We start from the raw sequence: 20,726 nt of genomic DNA on the forward strand, positions 1-20,726 counted from the left end.
ATCTGTCCAGGCTTAATTATCCTTCTGATTTAAACAACTAGAACCAATCCTAATCAATTTCCTAACACAGTTGTATCTAATCAACCCTTGTAAACTTGAATTCAAACTTAACATCACAATAACATTACACTGAATTCAGTACAATAATTCAAACTGAACTTCAACTTTGAACTAAAATCAACCAAACACAGGAGCATTGTCAATATACTGACAATGCCCTGAAACTTAATGTTCAGGAAATAATATATACACAACATTTATTTTGACAGACTTATTGATTTACAAACGAGTATTAATCAACTGACTATCAAATACGAAACAACTGATTACAACAAAATAATCCATCCAAAATAGGTTGTTTCAATCAACATTTTCAGAAACATGATTTATAACACAACTAATCGACGAACTTAATCAAGTCGATTACACACATTGTAAATAATCATAACCAACAGAAACAATTCACATTTTGATCAAGTAGACGGGTAGGAGACAGAATCATAGAATTAAATAAACAAAAATATGAAAAATTACACAGGTTATTAAAACAAACAACTATACATACGTAGGAAACAAAAGAAGTAGAAAAAATACCTCTGAATCCTTAATTCACACGGACACAGGGTCGACTTGGACTTGGACCTTTTTGAGGCTGAACAGACCTTATTCGAAGTATTCTCAACTGAGAATACCTCGATTAAAGTCTCTTAGACCTCAATCCCTCATTTGGATTGGACAGATTCCACGAGTGAAAGTTTTTAGGTTTTCAGATTCTTGGATTTTAAATTCGAACACTTCTTGGCAGATTCGAATCAAACCAATGGTATTCTAGGCACGAGGGAGGTCAGATGGGTAACTGGTGTAAGTTTGAGGTAGGTTGGGATAGGGTCAGGTTTCACTCGAATCTTCAAATGAAGATTCGAGCAGTTCCAGTAGGATTCGAGCCATGCAACTAACAGATCCGTGGTGAGGGTATCTAGGGGAAGCTGTGGTGTTATTTTGGAGGCCATTGGAGAAGATAAGGTTTTCAGACCAACCTTCGATTTAAGATTCGAAGAGTTGGGGTCTGATTCGAAGGAAACTAATCCTGGATCCGTAAAGAGGGGGTTGTGAGGAGTCTGGGGTGTTAAGGTGGTGACCGGCGGCGTTATTGCCGCCGGGTTTCAGGCGATGGGATGCTAGGGCGGCTAGGGTTAGGGGTGTGCTTTCGGAGAAGATGATGAATAGTGAAGAGGGGGGGTGTTTAGTTAGGGGGCCGAGGTAGGGATTTGGACTTATATAGGGACGGGGTGGATTGATGCTGACCGTTAGATCAGACAGAATGAATGGCCAGGATCTATTCACTTAACCAAACGATGTCGTTTGGTTTAAGTTAGGGGGACGGGTTGAACTGGGTACTGGATCGGGTAAGGATCACGGGTTAGGTTTGTAGGATCTCAGCCGTTGGATGGATTTAATCCAACGGCCCTTGATGAAGGACGACCAAACGTTGTCGTTTTGGTTCGTTTGAATTGGACCGGACATGGGAGTGTTGGGATTGGGCTGTGGAGGGTTAAAGTTTTTTGTTTGGGCCTGGATTTCAGTCCAGGCCCGATTTTTTAATGTTCAGAATCCATTTCAATTTCCTAATTTAAATTTTCCAATTTAATTATTAAAATCCTAATTAAAATTATAAAAACAAGAATTAACTTTACAAGACATTTAATCAACCTTTAACAATTATTAACACATAGACAAAATATTAATCACATAGTGAAACATGCATATTTTTTGTGATTTTATTTTAATTAACTCAATTATTAAATGCATAATTAAATCCTAGATATGCATGAAACATGTATTTTTATTTTTATTTTGTTTAATTATAACAAAGCAAACATTTACGGACAAAACACAAACAATTAATAAACGCAACACAATTTCTAAAATTGCACACTAAAAGAAATTAATTTTATTTTTGATTTATTTTGGAGTAGTTTTCGTGAGGCAAAAATCATGTGCTCACAACATATTTTTGTATTTTTCATTAATTAAAATAGAATAAACATTGACAGACAAAAATGCGAATAATTATCCAAAAATGCCACGCAAATCCTCAAAATTGCACACAAAGGAAAATTATTTTATCTTGAATTTTTGGGAGTAGTTCTCGTAGGGCAAAAATCACGTGCTCACAAATATGCCTGATAAATTAGATAATAACATTATACATTGGCAAAGTAATAGTTAACTGATCGAATCCATGTCTCAATCTAGAGATTGATACACCTTTATGAAAGCTTATAAGTTTTCATGTGTAAACGTTACATTTGAATTTTATATGCGTCACAAGAAATAATTTAAGCAAAGGTCTAAAGGATATAATCAATAAATTAAATCATTAGTAATTTAATTTATTTGATTAGTATCTGAATCTTAACATGGGGAGTTAAAATGATATTTAATAAAAGAATTTTGAAATTGAACTAAGAACTGCCAATACAAATTTTTCGTTGAATAACTCATAATTTATTGTGGTAAAATTTTCATATATTTCGAATTAATTTCATTACAGTTCGCCTCGTTAATTAAATAGTATGTTCCATGTTGTACCTAAATAATTAGAAATTAAATGAAACTGGTTTCTTGATGGAAAAGGAAGACCGAAAATATTTTGGATATAGTTTTAAACCCTAAAATATGTGGCTATATAAAGGGTCTTATTCCATCAAGGAGGCTGGAAGCACGTCATTTCTTAGAGAAATTCGCTCACATATTCTTTGTAGGGGAACTTGTAACGACCCGACTGGTCGTTTTGAGTATCTGCACTTCGCTCGGTGTTTTGAGGGCTAAAGTATCTCCCTATGATGTATTTTGACTTATGTAAATCGTCAGTTTTGGTTTTCAGGTTATTCGGGACTGATTTGGAAAAATGATTCTCAACTAGGGAGCTTTAAATTTGAAAGAGTTGATCGAGTTTGGCTTTTTAGTATTTTACCTCGGATTGGAATTTTGATGGTTCCATTAGCACTGTTGGATAATTTTGGACTTAGGAGCGTGTCCATATTGTAATTTGGAGGTCCGTAGTTGAATTTGGCTCGAAATGACGAAAGTTGGATTTTTTGAAAAGCTCGGCCGATAGTGGACTTTTTGATATCGGGGTCGAATTTCAATTCCGGAAGTTGGAGAACCTTCCCTTTTCTTCTCTCTCCTTTCCCTCATCTCTCGGGCCTCAACCGAATTTGCTCCATTTTGCTCAGTTGAGGAGCAGAGTTTTGCTAAAGCTCTCCTTCAAAGAATAAATGAGCTTCAATTATTTCATTACAATAGAGGGAATCACATTCCCTTTAAATTCTCCTCGAGAGCAGGCCCGCAATGTCAAATATGACTTGTGTGCAAAATATAAGGTCAATCGGACCTGATTCGATGGGTTTCAGCATCGATTGTAAAAGTTTGAAGTTTCAAGTTCATTAATTTTTGGAGTGAGATGTGATTCGTCGTTTCAATGTTGTTATGTGTGTTTTGAGGCCATGAGTAAGTCCATGTTATGTTATGTGACTTGTTGGTATATTTTTACATGGTCCCAAGGGGCTCGGGTGAGTTTTGGATAGGTTTGGGTTGTGTTGCGCTCATTTGTTTTATGTTTCGACGTTGTTTCTTCAAGCATAAATGGTACTACATTAAGCAAATGAACTCCAATTTCTGTTTTTATTGAAATATTAGATATCGTAATTTTGGAGCCATAGCAAAAAGAATTATCGAATTTGGACAACGTATGAAGAGTTTATGGTCATTTTGTTAAGAATTAGGTTGCCAGATTTTTCAGTTTAATTACGAAATTGCCGCTGATTTCGTATTAAAAAATCTGCACTATTTTCAAATATTGAAACCAACATATCTCCTTCAATATAAGGTTAAATTGAGTGATTCAAGAGCCTAGCTTGACTAGAATTTCACAAGGAATCCATTGAATGTATCAAAAGTGAGTTTCGAGATCATTTGGCATAAGAAACGAGGGAAAACATTGTTAAAATGAGGGTTTTGTTCATTTAACATATTTTAAGTTGGGGAGCTCGGAATCGGGCAATTTTTGAGGCGATTTTCACCATGAATTGGGGTAAGTGTTCTCTACTCGATTTTAGTTATATTCCATGAATCTATCTTCGATTTTAGCTTTTGGTTGATGAATTTTAAAGAGGAAATTGGGGATTTTGGCCTAAAGTTTCATAATATGAATTTTTTAGTTTTAAACATCGATTTGGAGTCGGAATTGAGTTAAACTAGTATGGTTGGACTCGTAATTGAATGAGTTGTCGGATTTTATGGGTTTTGTCGGGTTCCGAGGCATGGTCCCGGGTGTGATTTTTGGGCGGATTTGGGATTTGATTTAGGATTCAATCTTTATCATTTGGAATTGTTTCCTTGGGCTTTATTTGATGTATTTGAGTTGCTTTTGGCTAGTTTTGAGACGTTCGGAGGTCACTATGTGCGTGTTGGCATTTTTGGAGCATCACTTGGCTTGCTCGGTATTGTAATTTGCTTATTCGAGGTAAATGTTTTGCCTAGATTTTTTGAGGAAATTTTTCCTCCTATTTGTCATTTTTTGCTACATGCGAGGGGTGATACATATATGAGGTGACGAGCGTATATCTATGTGCCATGGTTAATCATACTCAGAGGGTAGATTATGTTATATTTGTGTTTGTAGAATTCTATGACATACTGCTTAATGCCTTACTTGACTCTTAGATACTAATGACATAATATTAAATGATAGAAATCAAGACTTAGTTTGTTATAACTTGATCAAACTTGATGGAAATTGTGAGAATACATTGATATGTCTAATTCGGTCACCTCTATGCGAAATCATTACTACATTACTACAACCGATATTCTTGTGATGCTAAACTCTATACTTTTATTGTGGGTCATTTATGAGATACGTGGAAGTATTTGAATAATACGGTACTTGAGTGTTATTGAACCATTATTGACTTAGAAAGTTGTGATTTGGAATTTGTTTGGAATATTCATTTGAACACTCTCCTCGATGTTATTTATACTTCCTGCCTTGCCATTTTATTGATATTCATATGCTTGGTAAGGAAGAGTGTAAAGCACAAAGAGTGATGCCGTGCCATTTTATATTCATTATCATGTGAGGAAGAGTGTAAAGCACGAAAGGTGATATCGTGCCATGTTATTAAGAGTAATAGCACGAAGGGTGATGTCGTGTCATATCATTTGAGAGTAAAAACACGAAGGGTAATGCCGTGCCATTTCATCTATATTGTTATGATTGTGTGTTATCATGAGGTCATGGCACGATGGGTGTTTCCGTGCAGGCGAGGATGAGGGACATGCATTATGTTTGATATCAATTTTCTGTGTATACGTTCATGTCTTTACCTTGAACTGCTATTGTCATAATTATAGACTTGATGTGACTTGTTGCTAGTGTTATATCGTTGATCTCTATTTCAATTGTTGTCGTGTTGCTCATACCTTCTACTTGCTTAGCCTTCAAATACCATGCATATTTCATGCTTTTATAATTATATTTATGTTGTATCTATTCTGTAGCACTTAGTATAAGCCTTCCACCATGTTAGCCATTCATGCCCTTACTTGTCAACTTGTAAAGATCATGTGTTTCCGTTTTATTTGTTATATTTGTACTTAGGCCTTTAATATGTTAGTTAATTGAAGTTGATATTTCTTGTTTTCCAAATTGTTGTTATTACTCACATGGTTTCCGCTTAGTTTTTTACTGTTGCCCACATGTGCATCTTTGTCCATTGTTGTTACTTGCGTATTCCCTACTTTATAATTCCTGTTATCGATATTTCTGTCATCTGGTTTGTTCTGTTACTCGTACATTTGGGATGATGTACAAAGGGTGTTTCCCTGTTAATTGATTTGTCACAAAATTTATATATATATATATATATATATATATATGGTGAGGCAGAGATAGAAGCATGAAGAGTGTTACCGTGCCGTTTGATTTGATATCTTGAATATACTTCTCATACTAGAAAAGATTGTAAATCTTCTAATGTGATTCCTTTTTGTAATTGTTGACTGTCTCGCCGAATTGTATATGGTACTTTTAACTATTATGCTTTGAACTGCTTTTACTGTTAATCTAATGTACATGTTATAACAATAAGCATCTTTTAACTAAAAGCCTCGTCACTACTTCGACGAGGTTAGACAAAATAATTACCAGTACATGGGGTCGGTTATACTGATACTACACTTCTATACGATGTGTACAGATTCTTTGGAGCGAAGCTGTTGGTGACGTCGAGTGCTGCTTCGGCAGATGTTCGTGCGTTTCGGATATAGCTGCCACTTGTCCTTGGTAGCTTTGGTTTTACTATTCTATTTATGTATCTTTCAAATAAAACGTGTATTTATTCGTACTAGCTTTGTAATTTCCAAATCTTAGAAGCTCATGAGTCGTACTACGAATCTTGGGTAAATTTGTAAATGTTCAGTTATCTATTATCTATTCTCTTATAATCTCAGTTGAGTTGTATTTTCTGTTAGTTGGCTTACCTAGCGGGTTGAGTTAGGTGCCATCACGACTTGTGATTTTTGGGTTGTGACAGAACTTATAGAAATGTCCCAAATAAGTCTCAACTTACCAACCTCTAGCCATTAATCATATACTAAAACTAGCCAAGCCCGTATAAAAGTTAAAAACCCAAATAAATAAGGTTCTTTCTCTCCAAGAATCACATGCAAAAATCTCCTTCCAAATTTTTAAGCGTGATTAGCAACATTAGATGCAAGACGGAAAGGAAATTTCATGGATGAGGTAGCAAATAAGGTGATGAAATATGAATAAGGCTACATATCTTATTACTCCCTACGTTTCAATTTATGTGAACTCATTTGACTAGATACGAAATTTAAAAAAGAGAGAAAGACTTTTGAACTTGTGTAGCTATAAATCGGTGCATAAAGGTAAATTGTTTCTAAATATAGAAATGAGTCATTCTTTTTGGCACGAACTAAAAAAGAAATAGGTTCACATAAATTGAAATGGAGGGAGTATTTAATAAATTGATAATTGGTACCTGAAAGCTATTAAAGTTGGTACTCCACATCAAATTCAATAGTAGAGCAAGGAGAACAAATAGACACACAAATGTAACTAAGAATAGAGATCATATCTCATACTTTCATTATGATTGATTTTATTTTGTGTCTCACACAACTTACACTAGTTGTGTGAGACCTCTTTTTATCTCACATATTTGTGGACCCATATCTTACACATCTGGGTCCACAAAAATTCTGGGACCACATAGTTGTGAGACAAAAAAGAGGCCTCACACAAGTAGTGTTGTGTGAGGCACAAAATAAATTTTTTCCCTTCATTATATAACCAGAGCAGAAGCCGGTTTAATATTAAAGCTAATAGATAGCTTGACAGAACATCTTTAGTTAGTCCCATCAAACTATTATAACAAGGTAGTTAGATTGAGATACTATTGGTAATTCCTTTGGCAGTAAGTTCTGGTTCACTTGTAGGATAGAGCAATGTGTATGGCATCTTAATAGGCCCACTCCTATTCTTCAATTTTCCATCATTGTTCATCTTCCATATATTTTCCTCTATTTCAGCCAGCTTCTTTCCAAACCTTTCAAAAGCTTTCATTGCTTCTTTGTCCATAGTCCATCCAAGAGTCTCTTTTTGGCCAAGATAAATTTCATCTGAGATATGTGTTGATAACACCTCAAGAGCAGATATGCCAATCAAAGTTTGGAACTAGGGTGTAATCGTCTATAGATATCCCTTTACAGGGTTCAACTTAAGCTCCTCATACTCAGGGGTTCAACTTAAGCTCCTCATACTCAGGGGTTCCAGTCTCAGGAATAAGTTTTTGGCTCATACCAGGGTGATTTGGAGCAAAGCCTCCATAAGGATACTGCCCAAAATTAATGGCAGCATGAAGAGCAGATGCCATCCAGATAATGATAGTCAATGAGTCGACTAACTCTTGACGTGTTTGCATCTTAGGCCATCAGGGCTCATCTTTCTTGTCACCATGTCCTACTTCGCGAACCTCCTTCCACTAAGCTTGGAGTTCAATGTCTTTCTGAATCATGTCATCTGATTTGTAATACAAACTGGTACACTCCTGTACCCAATTTTTGATTGCTGACCAGATTTCATGTCCATCTACCGCGTAAGGATATCCTCAATTAGTAGGCGGACACAATGTTTGGAAGTAGGATCCTCGACAGCCACTCTTCTGAAAACCAAAAAAAACTTAAAAATCATTACCTTAGGACATTGTAACATAGTAGATAGGCTGCAGTACAAAGTAATCGATATGACCAAACCTATTGTTGTATGTGAAATTAGACAAAATAAAAGAAAGAAAAATAAAAAAGAGATGAAAATATGATGTAAGCGCTTACATCGACATTCTTGTGATGTAAGCGCTTACCTCGACATTCTTGTGATGTAAGCGCTTACCTCGACATTCTTGTGATGTAAGCGCTTACCTCGACATTCTTGTGATGTAAGCGCTTACCTCGACATTCTTGTGATGTAAGCGCTTACCTCGACATTCTTGTGATGTAAGCGCTTACCTCGACATTCTTGTGATGTAAGCGCTTACATCGACATTCTTAAGATGTAAGCACTTACCTCGGCTGAGCATTCAAATGCCTATAAATAAGAGTCTACATTTTCATTTGTAGATCATCCCAAAACTTCTTCTTTCTCTCTTTAATTAATAAAGAGTTATCTTTGTGTGGCCGTGGAGTAGGCAAAAATTGTTGAACTACGTAAATCTTGTCTTGTCTTGTGCAATTTATTGTTTTTCTCTTAAATATTATTTTCTTTCTATTAGCTTGACACACTTCCTAACAACTGGTATCAAAGCACAGATAGTGTATTTCTGGTAGAAAAGCACAATATTGGTGCAGGTACTATTCACAAGAATAGTGCGACACTATTGATCATCGTTACTATTCACATGCACTATTCACATAAATTTTTTGTGAAAAATGGCATCGGAATAAGGGAAGGTTAAGATTGACAAGTTCAATGGCAAAAATTTTGGATTCTGGAAAATGCAAATAGAGGATTATTTGTACCAGAAAAAATTACACTTACCTCTGACCGAGGTGAAACTAGAGACTATGGCCAAAGCGGATTGGGATCTATTAGATCGCCAAGCTCTTGGTGTGATTTGTTTGACGCTAACACGAAATGTGGCGTTTAACATCATTAACGGGAATACCAATGCAGGCCTGATGAAGGCGTTATCAAATATGTACGAGAAGCCATCTGTTTCAAATAAAGTCTATTTGATGCGTCGATTGTTCAACTTAAAGATGACAGAAGGTGGATCAGTCACAGAACATATCAATGAGTTTAATATAATATTAATTCAGTTGAGTTCTGTTAATATAATAATTGATGACGAAATCAGGGCGTTGATTCTACTATCATCTCTACCGGAGAGTTGATCTGCAATAGTAACTGCAGTTAGCAATTCATCAGGAAGTACCAAATTCAAATTGAATGATATTAGAGACTTGGTTCTAAGCAAAGATATTCACCAAAGGGAACCCAGTGATTCCCTAGGATCTGCTTTAAGTACCGAAAGCAGGGGGAGAATCAACCAAAGAGGACAGAGTTATGGTCATGGCAGATCAAAGTCAAGGAGAAGAGGACAATCCAAAAATCGCAAGGACATTACTTGTTGGAATTGTGATAAAAAGGGTCATTACAGTAGCAGTGTAGAGAACTAAAGAAGAAGAAGGAAGAAAATTCAGCAAATGCAATTGCTGAACAAGTCGGTGATGCACTAATTTGTTGTGCAGATAGTCCAGTCGAATCTTAGATTCTGGACTCAGGTGCATTCTTTCACTCTAGATCATGCAAAGAATTATTGCATAATTATATTGCTGGAAAATTTGGAAAAGTTTATCTAGCAGACGGCGAATCTCTCGACATTGCCGGAAAAGGTGAAGTTCGTATAAAGACTTCACAAGGCACGCTGTGGAAATTGCAAAATGTACGACATGTTCCTGGACTCAAGAAAAATCTGATATCTATGGGTCAGATTGACGATGAAGGATATGAAACAACATTCGGCAATGGATCGTGGAAGATAACCAAAGGGAATTTGGTTGTGGCACGATGCTTCAAAAGGGGAACACTGTATGCAACTGCAATACAAAGAGATACTATAGCAACAGTTGATCATGGTCGTGATACAACATTGTGTCATCAGAGGCTCGGGCATATGAGTGAGAAGGGAATGAAGCTTTTGGCATCCAAAGAAAAGTTACCAAACCTAAAACATGTTGAATTAGGTTTGTGCGAAGATTGCATTTACGGGAAACAAAAGAGAGTTAATTTCTCAAAGGTGGGAAGGACGCCAAAGAAAGAGAAGCTGGAACTAGTGCATACAGATGTGTGGGGACTAGCTCCTATAACTTCTCTAGGAGGCTCACGCTATTATGTCACCTTCATTGATGATTCCACAAGAAAGGTATGGGTTTATTTTCTGAAAAATAAATCTGATGTGTTTGTTACCTTTAAAAGATGGAAAGCTGAAGTTGAAAATCAGACAAGTCTAAAGTTAAAATGTTTGAAGTCTGACAATGGAGAAGAGTATGATAGCCAAGAGTTCAAAGCATTTTGCTCGGAGAATGGGATTAAAATGATCAAAACAGTTCCTGGAACACCGGAACAAAATGGTATTGTTGAGAGGATGAACAGAACCCTGAATGAACGAGCCAGAAGTATGAGAATACATTCTGGATTGCCGAAGTATTTTTGGGCTGAACAGAACCCTGAATGAACGAGCCAGAAGTATTTTTGGGCTGAGGCTGTTAACACGACAGCTTACCTAATAAATAGGGGACCCTCTGTACTGCTGAATATTTAAATTCCTGAGGAGGTATAGACAAGAAAGGAGGTAACTCTCTCACATTTGAATTTTTTTAATTGTGTTGCTTATATGCATGTAAACTCTAATGATAGAGATAAACTTGATCCTAAAGCCAAAAAATGTTTCTTTATTGGCTATGGTGATGATAATTTTGGTTATCGGTTTTGGGATGATCAGAATAGAAAGATCCTAAGATACAGAAATGTCACATTTAATGAAAATGTGATGTACAAGGACAAGCTTGAAGTACAACCAACCAACACCATCAAACAGACAATGTCTGAAACAGTTGAGTTAGAAGAAATCTCAGAAAATGAAGTGGCTAAAGGGATTACAACTGATTCTGAAATTGAAGATGAAGAACCAGAAGCCGGATTTGAAGAAGAACTAGAAGCCGAACCTGGATCAGAACCAAAACTGGAACCAGAGATAGAATCAAATGCAGAACCAAATCTGGAATCCGGACCTGAATCAAATTCGGATTTTGTTAGTCGTGAACCTACATTGAAGAGATCTAAAAGAGTCACAAATTCTCCAGATAGGTTAACGCTCTCTCTTCACTATTTACTTCTAACTGATGCTAGAGAACCAGAGCATTTTGTTAAAGCAATGCAGGTCATAGACTCTGATAAGTGGAATCTAGCCATGAAAGAAGAGATGAATTCTCTTCAAAATAATAAAACATGGATACTTACGGAGTACCAAAAGGAAAGAAGGCATTGCAGAACAAGTGGGTGTACATAGTCAAGAAAGAGCATAATGGTAAGAAGAGATACAAAGCACGATTAGTAGTAAAAGGCTTTCAGTAGAAGGAAGGAATTGACTACACCGATATCTTCTCTCCTATAGTCAAATTAACTACTATCAGGTTGGTGCTAATTATCGTAGCTGCAGAAAATTTGCATTTGGAGCAGATAGATGTTAAAACTGCTTTCTTGTATGGTAACCTTGAAGAAGACATCTACATGAAGCAACCTGAAGGTTTTCAAGTTTCTAGTAAAGAAAACCTTGTGTGTAAGTTGAAGAAGAGTTTGTATGGTTTGAAATAAGCTCCCCGACAATGGTACAAGAAATTTGATGGATTCATGCATAAAATGGTTTCACACGATATGAGATGGACCATTGCTGTTATATCAAAAATCTTGATGAATCCTATATCATTTTACTGTTGTACGTCGATGATATGCTAATTGCATGATCTAGCATAAATGAGATCGATTTGGTTAAGCAACAACTAGTGGAGGAGTTTGAAATGAAAGACTTAGGATCAGCTAAGCAAATTCTTGGGATGAGGATTAGCAGAAACAGGTCGGAAGGAACTTAAAATTGTCTCAAGAAAAGTACATACATAAGGTACTAAGCAGGTTCAGTCTTCATGATGCAAAGACCAGAAGCACTCCACTTAGAAGACATCTAAATCTGTCAAAGGACCAATCACCTAAGACAGATGAAGAAAGGAAGTACATGTCCAAAGTTCTGTATGCTTCAACAGTAGGAAGTTTGATGTATGCTATATTTTGCACTAGACCTGACATAGCCCATGTTGTTGGAGTTGTCAGTAAATACATGTCAGATCCAGGAAAGGAGCATTGGGAAGGTGTAAAATGGATATTGCGATATCTCAAAGGTTTTGCTAATGCAAGTTTAGGCGGCGATCTGGATAGTCGAAAAAGTACCACGGGCTACGTGTTCACCTTGGGTGGTACTACTGTTAGTTTGATGTCCAGACTTCAGAAAAGTGTTGCTCTATCTACCACTGAAGCAGAGTACATGGCAATCTCAGAAGCTGGAAAAGAGATGATTTGGCTCAAGAATTTTCTTAAAGAGCTAGGTAAAGAGCATGATAATTGTGAGCTTTTCAGCGATAGCCAGAGTGTAATTCATCTTGCCAAGAATCCAATGTTTCATGCAAGATCGAAGCATATCCAGTTGAGGTATCATGATATCCGAGAGTTGATAAACAAAGGAACTATTTCCATGCAGAATATACAAGGATCAAAGAACCCGTCAGACATGTTGACCAAAGTTGTCGGTGTTGACAAACTGAGGCTGTGCACTGCCTCAGTTAGCCTTCAAGACTGATAGCGTGAAGGCGCCACCAGAGAATAGCAAATATTTTTTTATTTTCTTTCTTGATGTAACATAGGTTTGAGAGGGAGATTGATAGGACCAAACCTATTGTTGTATGTGAAATTAGACAAAACAAAAGAAAGAAAAATCAAAAAGAGATGAAAATATGATGTAAGCGCTTACATCGACATTCTTGTGGTGTAAGCGCTTACCTCGAGATTTTTATGATTTAAGCGCTTACATCGACATTCTTATGATGTAAGCACTTACCTCGGCAGGGTATTCAAATGCCTATAAATAGGGGTCTACATTTTCATTTGTAGATCATCCCAAAACTTCTTCTTTCTCTCTTCAATTAATAAAAAATTATTCTTTGTGGGGCCGTGGAGTAGGCAAAAATTGCCTAACCACGTAAATTTTGTCTTGTCTTGTGCAATTTATTGTTTTTCTCTCTTAAATATTCTTTTCTTTCTATTAGCTTGACACACTTCCTAACAGTAATGACTCACCTCTTAACAAGTTCAGTAGGGAGAGCTTGATCAGGGAATGCCCAATTCCTATCAGCAATTGATGTTAACTCCATTAATAGTGGTCCAGGGAAAACAGTTTTCTCAACAATACCTCCAGCGTTAAGTATAGTCTGTCGAGCCAAGGCGTTGATATGAATTGTATCACGGAAGTGAGGATGCAAAAGCTTATAGCTAGGATGGAGCACGCTCAACTGCCTATGTGTCGCTATCACAAAAGGCACAACTGAAGCATGAGTACGTAACCTGCAAACAAAATTAGACACGACATCAAACAAATGGTTTAACAGACTAGTATTAATGCACTTCAACAAATTTAGGTACCAGTGGCTGAGGAGTTGGTGCACTCCAGAGTCATTGATTGCAACAAATACCTTTGCAATTTGCCATAAAGCACCCTCAACACCTTTTCGGACTGGAGTAAATACTTTGCCGATTGCACCAAGTTGATCACCATCTGGATGAGGCAAGCTTAATTCATTGGCTATTGTCTTCAAAGTCCCCTCTTTTTGTAGAAAGAGCACAGTTCTCGAGGCATATATCTTCGAATGTGACATGTTAACTTTCCTTGCATATGGCATCACTATGTCATGGTAATTCAGAATGAACAATCGGTTGACCTTCATTGCCTAATAAGAATAATGCAGTTGAGTCATCACTCAACAGGGTAAACTGCTTTGCCAGGCATAGCTTTGTTAGAAGCATTAAATAGTCGAATTAGTTACCTCTTCAATGGACAGTCCATCTAGCTGATTTTGTATGTGTTCTCTGGTTATTTTGCTTGATTGGTCACCATATATTTTAGGATCCAGCTTGCTCGTTGGAGGGTACTCCTGTATCAGGAGAGCAACGAATGTAAACTACAATCCAGGGTCTAAGACAAGGTCTTTAAATTAGAAGCAAAATATTTACTTTTAGGCCAGTTATGCACACAGGGTTCAATCCAGCTAACGTCTCTCTTCCGAATTCTTCATCTGACATCCAAGCCGACTTCTCCTCTGTTTAAACAATAAAGTTTCAGAAACACAATGCAATGGAATCATTTTAGAAAGGGGTCGAGCCAAAGTCTGATCCAAAGTTACCTCTAATAACATGTGGCATTGGATACTTGAGAAAACCAGGAGAGCCTGGTTCATAGACTTTCAGTACGTCTTCAAAGCTGTTGAATTCATTAAGAGTGATGTTTCCTAAAGCAGCAACCTGAGGAGCAAAGAGCTGAGCAATGGCTTTCTGTGCATTACTAAGCACATCTGTCAGCTTCAAGGGCGAAAATTGTTCATCCCTTGGGACATAAATTGCAAAGCTAGCTATTTGTGGCAGCCGACTTTCACTTTTAGGATCTATACAATCAGTTGTAAAAACAAAGGAGGACATGTTAGTACTTCACCATAAAAGAAGGCTAAATGTTTAGGATTTAAACACACCTCTCATTTGCCTTCTTATATTCTTAAGGCATTTGTATCTTCTCTCTTTAGTATTATTTCACTTATATTTTTGGAGTGGAATAAAATATTAGATTTAGTTCGAGGAAGTAGGCAAAATTGGCCGAACCTCGTAAATTCTGGTATTCCTTTTATTGTTGCTTTATTGTCTTATTTATTATTTGGTGGCTATCATAATTTTTGGTATATTAGTTGTGACTCATTCACACTATATACATTTGGCTTCTGCACCAATCGATATCAGAGCCAAGGTACTGTCTAAGTATGCTCTGTGGTTGCAGCATAGTCTGATCTTCCACATCAAAAAAGATTTATCTTGGTAACTGAGTCAATGTTCTGTCTGAGTATGCTCTGTGGTTGCAGCCTAGTCTGATCTTCCACATCAGAAAGGAAATAATCTTGATTTGTGTCGTCAGATATTAAATAATATTTGTGTCAAAGATGGGAGACAATAAACAAGAAGAATCTACATCAAGTGGCAATAATACATCATCATTGGCATCTTCGCTTATGACAAGAATTGTGCCAAATGTGAAATTTGCGGTAGAAATTTTTGATGGGTCAGGACATTTTGGGATGTGGCAAGGCGAGGTTCTAGATGTCCTTTTTCAACAAGGGCTAGATCTTGACATGGAATAAAAAAGACCAGATGTTATTGGAAAAGAAGACTGGAGAATTATCAACCGTGTTGCTTGCGGTACCATTCGATCCTACCTTGCTAGAGAGCAGAAATATCCATAGACAAAGGAAACTTCTGCAAGTAAATTATGGAAAGCACTGGAGGATAAATTTTTGAAGAAAAACAGTCAAAATAAATTGTACATGAAGAAGAGACTGTTTCACTTCACCTATGTTCCAGGTACCACGATGAATGAACATATCACTAGTTTCAATAAGTTGGTCACAGATTTGCAAAATATGGATGTAACTTTTGATGATGGTGGCTTGGCCTTGATGTTGTTGGGGTCACTTCCTAATGAGTACAAGCACCTTGAAACTACTCTACTCCATGGAAATGACGAAATTTCTCTCAGAAAAGTTTGTTCGGCTTTGTACAGCTATGAACAAAGAAAGGGAGAAAAACAGAAGAGCGGAGAAGGAGAAGCACTGGTTGTTAGGGGTCGTCCTCAAAATCAAATGAGGATAAGGAAGGGAAGATCCAAGTCAAGATCTAGACCCAGCAAAGATGAATGTGCCTTTTGTCGAGAAAAGGGGCACTGGAAGAAAGACTATCCAAAGTTGAAGAATAAGGCCAAACATAACAATGGAAAGACCATTATCGATTCAAATGTAGCTGATTGTGATGATTCAGACTTCTCATTAGTTACAACAGAGTCATCAATATCATCAGACATATGGTTGATGGACTTGGCTTGTAGCTATCATATGTGTCCCAACAGGGACTGGTTCGTGGATTTTCAAGAAAGAGAATATGAAGTCATCCATACAGCGGACAACAACATTCTTACCTCATATGGAATTGTTTCAATACGATTAAAGAACCATGATGGAATGATCAGAACATTAACAGATGTTTGATATGTACCGGATTTGAAGAAGAATCTCATCTCTGTGGGAGCCCTAGAATCAAAAGGGTTCAAAATCATTGCAGAAAATGGAGTGATGAGAGTATGTTCCGGTGCACTAGTGGTAATGAAGACCAATTGAAAAAACAATAATATGTACCGTTACCGCGGTAGTACAATTATTGGGACAGCGATAGTGACATCCAGTGACAAAAAAGAGGCAGAAGCAACCAAGCTATGGCACATGCGCTTGAGACATGCTGGAGGAAAATCCTTGAAAACTCTATCAGATCAAGGATTGTTAAAGGGAGTAAAGGTTTGCAACTTGGAGTTTTACGAGCATTGTGTCAAAGGGAAACAGACAAGGATTAAATTTGATACAACGATCCATAATATTAAAGGCATTTTAGATTATGTACACTCTGATGTTTGGGGTCCTTCCAAAACACCTTCATTGGGTGGGAAACACTATTTGTAACCTTTGTTGATAATTTTCTCGAAGAGTGTGGGTGTATACAATGAAGAGCAAAGATGAAGTGTTGGGAATTTTTCTCAAATGGAAGACGATGGTGGAGAATCAAACAGGCAGGAGGATCAAGTGTATTTGCACAGACAATGGAGGTGAATACAAAAATGATCATTTCAATAAGGTCTGTGAAAATGATGGCATCGTCCGACACTTCACTGTCTGACATACACCACAATAGAATGGAGTGGTAGAACATATGAACCGGACCTTGCCGGAGAAGGTACAATGTATGTTGTCCAATGCTGACTTGAACAAAGAATTTTGGGCTGAGGCAATTACATATGCATGCCACCTCATTAATAGCTTACCATCTGGTGATATTGATGGCAAGATACTAGTTGAAAAATGGTATGGAAAGCCTGCTGTAGATTATGGCTCTTTGCACGTATTTGGCTCAACTGCATATTATCATGTGACAGAGTCAAAATTGGATCCAAGGGAAAAGAAGGCTATTTTATGGGAATTACTTCTGGAGTCAAAGGATATCGCTTATGGTGTCCTATGACAAAGAAAGTAATATTCAGCAGGGATGTTACCTTTGATGAATCTGCTATGGTAAATAAGGTAACAGAAGATACCAAACAAAATGAAGGTGCTTCTAAGCAGGTGGAGTTTGAGGGAAAATTTATTTTTCCTACACAAGAAGCAGAGGAGGAAACAAATGAAGATTACCCTCTGGAAGGAGAGCCAGTAGAGGAGATTCCAACTCAGGAACCTCAACAACAACTTGAATCAATAGCAACCAGCAGGCCAAAAAGAACAATAACGAAACATGTTCGTCTCATAGAGACGATTGCTTGTGCCGCATCAATTGTAGCTGATAATGTTCCTACCACTTATAAAGACGCAGTCCAAAGTTCAGAAGAAGATAAGTAGAGGATTGCCATGAATGATGAAATACAGTCCCTTCATCAGAATCATACATGGAGATTGGCCAATCTCCCGAAGGGAAAGAAAGCAATTGGGTGCAAATGGGTATTTGCAAAGAAAGAAGGATTTCCTAACCAATTAGATGTTCGCTACAAAGCAAGATTGGTGGCCAAAGGATATGCTCAAAAGGAGGGAATTGATTACAATGAAGTGTTTTCTCCAGTTGTAAAACATTCCTCCATTAGAATTATGTTGGCTTTGGTAGCACAATTGGATTTGGAACTAGTTCAGATGGATGTAAAAACTGCGTTTTTACATGGAAACTTGGAGAAGGAAATCTACATGACTCAGCCAGAAGGATTCAAAGTTGTTGGAAAGGAAAATATGATGTGCAAAGTTGAAAAATCGGTATACGGATTGAAACAATCTTCTAGACAATGGTACAAACGATTTGACAAGTTTATGTTGCGGCAAGGGTACAAGAGAAGCAAATACGATCATTGTGTGTATTTGTGCAAACTTAAAGATTGTTCCTTTATATATCTTCTCCTATATGTTGATGATATATTGATAGCTTCCAAGAATTGAGAAGAAATTGATAAGTTAAAGATTCAACTGAAGAAGGAGTACGAGATGAAGGATCTGAGTGAGGCAAAGAAAATTCTTGGCATGGAGATAATAAGATATAGACGTTCAAAGAAACTCTATTTATCTCAGAAAGAATATTTGAAAAGAGTACTACAACGTTTTGGCATAGATGAAAAGACTAAGCCAGATAGTACTCCACTTGCTCCCATTTTAAGCTAAGTACTACTATGTCACCAAAAGATGAAGTTGAACGAGAGTATATGTCAAAGGTACCATACGCAAATGTTGTTGGAAGCTTGATGTATGCAATGGTCTGTACGAGACTTGATATTGCACAAGTTGTTGGAGTTATTAGCAGATATATGCATAATCTAGGAAAGGAGCATTGGCAAGCTGTGAAGTGGATTCTATGGTATATTCATAATACTGTAGATGTTGGGTTAGTTTTTGAGCAGGAAGGCAATCAATCTGTAGTTGGATATTGTGACTCAGATTTTGCGAGTGATCTAGACAAACGAAGATCAACTACTGGTTATGTGTTTGCAGTCAACAGTTGCTTTGTCTACAACAGAGGCAGAGTACATGGCTATTATAAAGGCTGTGAAAGAGGCAATTTGGCTTCAGGGATTGCTAAAAGAGCTTGGTATTGGACAAAAAAGTATCACATTTATTTGTGATAGTCAAAGTGCTATTCAATTAGCGAAGAACCAAGTTTATCATGAAAGGACGAAGCACATTGATGTTCGGTATCATTCCGTACGATAAATCATAGAAGAAAGTGGAGTCACGGTGAAGAAAATTCATACTACAGAGAATTCTAGTGATATGCTGACAAAAGTGGTGACTGCGGTCAAGTTTCAACATTGTTTTGATTTGATCAACATTGTTGAACACTGAAGATTGAAGATGAAGACACAACCAAAATTTGTTATTGAGAGAAAATTAAAGATGTGGAATTTTGCCAAGGTGGAGATCTGTTGAGTGGCATAACTCCCACATCAGTGAAGTACCAATGTTGGTTGGTACTTCATCCTATAAAAGAAGGCCAAATGTTTAGGATTTAAACACAACTCTCATTTGCCTTCTTATCTTCTTAAGGCATTTGTATCTTCTCTCTTTAGTATTATTTCACTTGTATTTTTGGAGTAGAATAAAATATTGATTGTGTCCGAGTAAGTAGGCAAAATTGGCTGAATCTCGTAAATTTTGGTATTCCTTTTATTGTTGTTTTATTGTCTTATTTATTATTTGGTGGTTGTCATAATTTTTGGTATAGTGATTGTGATTCATTCATACTAATATACATTTGGCTTCCGCAACAAATAATAGTAAATACTACTGCTTATTGATAGAGTAATTACCATTCTTTGATGGAGGTCTTCCTGTTCTTCCTCTACGCGGATAAGGATACTCAACAGATCCTCCAAGAACTGGACGGGCATAAAGTGGACCATTGTCGGGATCTCCAAGATCATTGTAACAATCATAGTCACAAACCCTATTCCATTCCTCAAGCTTTCCACTTCCATTTCCTCTCAAACTGAGTAACTCTTCTTCTCTGTACCACCGCAATGCTGCTGGAGTTTCACTTGGAAGCAAAGCCTATTGCAATATCATAAAAAACCAAGAAGAGTATGTCATCTATAACACTAGAGTTTAAATCATGTTACTTGTGTACCTGATTCACAAAGAAAATGCGGTCCGACTTGTACTTGTCAGATGGATAAACCCAAGAATTGCAAACAACGTAGAAACTGCCTTGACTTGAATCATCAACTTGAAGAGTCAATGACTTGAGAAAGAATTCACTTTGATTAAGGTTCTTGATTATGAATGCTCCTGGAGCCCAAGCCGTTCATCATCCCACTCAAATGTCACACTAAACCTTGATTCAGTGTTGCCTGATTTGTTTTCATCTCCCAAATGTGAAGGCTTCCCAAGTTTCCCTTTCAGATTATTTCCTTCAAGAAAATAAAAGTAAGACTTTTTAATCGATCTACAGTTTCAAGATAATGCATATATTCACATTTAACCAGACCATTATGTTTGAAGCATGAGAAATGGAGTAAATACTAAAAGTTCATACCTTCATCATCTCCATGAACAGAACTAATCAGCTGCAGGATGACTTTGTGCCCAAGAATTTCATAAGCTTGAGGCTGAGCTGTTAATTCAGATGAACCTAGGTCTAAAGGTGTTTTTTTCATGAGCAGAACAGTGCCATTGATCATTTTGCTTTCATGTTTGTCACTGGATCCCAT

The 20,726-nt window shown here is 37.0% G+C and overlaps 1 pseudogene; it reads right to left on the minus strand.

Annotated features, from left to right (window-relative positions):
* Nucleotides 1-7,471: 7,471 nt before the first annotated feature.
* On the minus strand, nt 7,472-20,726 carry LOC104226890 (probable linoleate 9S-lipoxygenase 5; annotated as a pseudogene).

Source organism: Nicotiana sylvestris, chromosome 7 (assembly GCF_000393655.2).
Source record: "Nicotiana sylvestris chromosome 7, ASM39365v2, whole genome shotgun sequence".
NCBI classification, from domain to species: domain Eukaryota; kingdom Viridiplantae; phylum Streptophyta; class Magnoliopsida; order Solanales; family Solanaceae; genus Nicotiana; species Nicotiana sylvestris.